This window comes from Cynara cardunculus (genome assembly GCF_001531365.2).
Source record: "Cynara cardunculus var. scolymus isolate 2C chromosome LG 1, CcrdV1, whole genome shotgun sequence".
Lineage (NCBI taxonomy): Eukaryota > Viridiplantae > Streptophyta > Magnoliopsida > Asterales > Asteraceae > Cynara > Cynara cardunculus.
The window spans coordinates 44,515,985-44,519,822 of NC_037528.1; the positions used below are offsets into that span (position 1 = coordinate 44,515,985).

The 3,838-nt window shown below is 36.3% G+C and overlaps 1 long non-coding RNA gene across 1 annotated transcript; it reads right to left on the reverse strand.

The window, feature by feature from the left end:
- Positions 1 to 1,596: 1,596 nt before the first annotated feature.
- On the reverse strand, positions 1,597 to 2,600 carry LOC112500129. The gene is made up of 2 exons (XR_003067332.1): positions 2,470 to 2,600; positions 1,597 to 1,684 (listed from the first exon to the last, which is right to left on the reverse strand). It is a non-coding gene; the product is annotated as an uncharacterized LOC112500129 (long non-coding RNA).
- Between the last annotated feature and the right edge of the window lie 1,238 nt (positions 2,601 to 3,838).

Here is a 3,838-nt window from a genome sequence, read left to right on the forward strand (position 1 = left end):
CATATATATAAATAGCTCATAATAAACATGTGAAACATAATATAAGACAAGAAATAAAATTGAAAGTTTATTTTAAACAAAATTTTGTTGCCACAGTGGTGAGATTGTGGACAGCATGTTACAATTACAACCTTAATACAAGAAAATTAATGCTAAAACTTAACTTAAGAGAAGAATAAGAGATACTTCAGCTAAGTTGTGCTTCCAAGGGATGATCTTCAAATGAACCCATGGGCCATGGCCTACTTCATGAAAACATCCTCTAAAAAGTTTAACCTTATCCAAAAATTTGTAAACTGCCCACAATGGTGACACTATAGGCACATGCCAGAAAGTGATGGTTTTTGGAATAAATTCATATCCTTTGTGCTTTATCATCTTATTAAAACTTTTTACAATAAACGGGGAAAAAAAGAAATTTTAATATATGCAAATATAAAAGAAATAAATAAGAAATAACTCTAAAAAAATGAAAGCTATCAGTGAGCATGTGGCTTAAAATTGAATCCCTTCTAATCACATATATAGGTTGTTCACTCAAGATGAACATTCCCCATGTACACATGGTTTCTCTATTCATACATGATCATTGAGGATGAACATTAAGTTCATAGGTGAACAAGGTTTAATGGTTCATATGTCAAGTCCGGGTTCACTTGTGAACTCTGTTTTCACATATGAACTCAGATATTACTTTAGTTTTCGGAACACATTCTGTGCATAAAGTGGGAATAAAAGTTCCTAAAGAAATTGTATTCTTTATTCACCATTCATTGGTGGACTTGGTTTGTCTATTCATTTATGTACACTAGGATTGATAACTTGGTTCATACGTTTTTATAGTTTATATCTTTTTCATGGTTAACAAATGAACCAAACTCTTTTTTTTTTCTCCCTCTCTCTCTCTCTCTCTCTATCTCTCTCTCTCTATATATATATATATATAGGATTGGGTTATGGAGAGAGAGAGAGTTAAGGTGGAAAGCATAAGAAGGGATCACCCTTGGATGCACATTAGGATGAGATGAATCAGATCAATCCCCTTATCAAGCGCAATCATGGGTGGGTTTGAGATTAAATGTGATCAAGGGTCCAAATCGCTTCTTACGCTTCTCACCTTAACTCTTCTTCTCCCACGATTCTTCGTATATATATATATATATACATATATATATATATATATATGTGTGTGTGTGTGTGTGTGTTACATAATGTGAAACTTATGTTTACATGTTTGAAAAACAAAAAGTACACATAAAAAGAATTCATATTGAGAAACAAAAATATGATAATCAATATCTTAAATATTAGGCGACGTTGACAGAAAAAAATCATATGAAAAATAACTTAAGGTAAAAGTTCTCGTGGTTCTCATTTGATTATTCAACATAAGGGTAACACTTTATCGTGATCATACTCATGTGCATGTGTGTAAACATACATGTATGCATAGGGGTTCTGTAAAGGCCCCACTAAACCAAATCCCAAAATACATGACATATCATATAACAGGTTCCGATATATATATATATATATAAATATAAATATATATATATATATACAAACAAATCAGTTATATCCACGCATATCAGCAAGTATCCTAAATACAATAATTGATCTAACAAAAACTAGTCCAACAACCAATTACATATTTTTTTGCCTTTATCTTCCAACCTGAGCTGACCTGCAAAAATTATTTTGAAAACGATTGAGGGTTAGACCGAAAGGGCTAGTGAGTGATTTCCCTTGTGTTTAAACCTACCATAAATAAAATGTTAATAGATTCTGTCCTGATCTCAATGTTAGAACTATCTCGGATGCCCCGCCACTTATTGCAGGTATCCCACCAATTATCGCGAATGCCCCGCCACCTATCGCGGTTATCCCACCAACTATCGTGGATGCCCCGCCACCTATTGCGGTTATCCCGCCAACTATCGTGGATGCCCCACCACTTATAGAGTTTTAAACGATAAACAAGTTCATTGACCAAAGAGTGGGCGATGAACCTTCTCATCAGGAAAAGCATTGGACGATGAACTCCCTTATCGGACAAGCCTTGAGCGATGAGAGGTCTATCCGGCCAAGGCTTGGGTCGTGAGTACTGAATCCGGCCAAGGCTTGGGCGATGAGTACTCAATCCGGTCAAAGCCTGGGCGATGAGTACTCAATCCGGCCGAGGCTTGAGCGATGAAAAGAGTATCCGGGAAAAGACTTGGTCGATGAGCTACCAATCCGCCCAAGGCCTGAAAGATAAAATCTCAAAGTTACAAGCTTTGGGCGATGACCAAGTCTCCTCGAATAAAGTGTTGGGCGGTGAAATATATCACCCGACCTAAAATATCGCCACTTATCGTAATGCCTCGACATGTTAGTCCGTATCCAAAATATGTCACATAATTTCATGTATCAAAATAAATCACGTGTAACATAATAACATGTATTTTACAAAAGCTTTGTAAAACTCACCTCATCCGATATCAACCAAAATCTCACCGAACCTCTATCCGGATCTACGTGCAAACACAACGAACAACTTACTCAAACTTCCTCTCAGAAACTCCGAAAAAAATGCCTCCCCCAGTTTTCCCAAAAACAAGCTATTTATATATATGTTGAAAGGAGATGTAAGGCGGTGCATGGGTTTGCACCTAAACACCCCCCCACCCATGTGAAGGCCTTACAAAACCACAAAATCCAACCATGCTATGGACCAATAGTTTTAAATCACATGTAGGTGCCCACTACTTCATCTTTGGCCTCTCTTCTTCCATCATCTATAACATTTTCCCCTGAACTTTCCGTCATTATTTATTTCGAAACTCGATCAATATAAATTAAAATTGAACAATACAATATCCTCTCATTAGAATAATTCCGTCCCTGAATTCCATTAAGTAAACAAATAAGGATACTTTACTCTCTTCTTAGCCTCGAGTTTGCAGGTGGATTCTGGCCCCTTTTGTTATCGTCACTGTACTTTCACTAGTTTAATCTCTTTATTTCTCACAATTTTAACTTTGAAATTAGTAATGGATTCAAGTGTCTCTTCAAAACACAACTTTTCATCAATTTTGATTTCTGGTAGTGGCACAACTACTTCTAGATTTGCTAGACACTTTCTTAGATTTGATACATGAAAAGTGTTATGAATACCACTCAACTCCATAGGAAGTTCTAGTTTGTACGCCACTTCGTTCAATGATAGAAAACAGTCCAATATACCTTGGACTCAACTTACCTCTATTCCAAAACGGACAACTCCTTTTCAGCGTAATACTTGTAACATCACCCTATCAACAATTTGAAACTCAACCGACTTACAACGCTTATCAATGTTACTTTTATGCCGATTCTGGGCTACTTTTATTTGTTCACGATTCTGATTAATCTTATCTGTCGTCAGCTGAACTATATCAGGTTCATCCAATTGTTTCTCTCCCACTTCGTTCCAACACAACGGTGTTCTACACTTTCGCCCGTATAATATTTCAAAAGGTGCAACCTGAATACTTGAACGATAACTGTTGTTGTAGGCGAACGAAATCAAAGGCAAATGGCTATCCCACGATCCTCCAAAGTTAATAACACATGCCCGTAGCATATCTTCGAGCATCTGGATCGTTCGTTCACTTTGTCCATCGGTCTATGGATGATAAGATGTACTCAACTTTATCTATGAACCCATTTCTCTATGGAAACTCTTTGTTGGTCCTGTAAGGGTCTACAAGAAGAGAAACAGTTCGTAGAAGGGGGGGGGGAATGAATACAAACACAATATTTTCAAATTTAAAATATATATTGATAGAGAAGATCAATACAAATTTTACAAGATTGT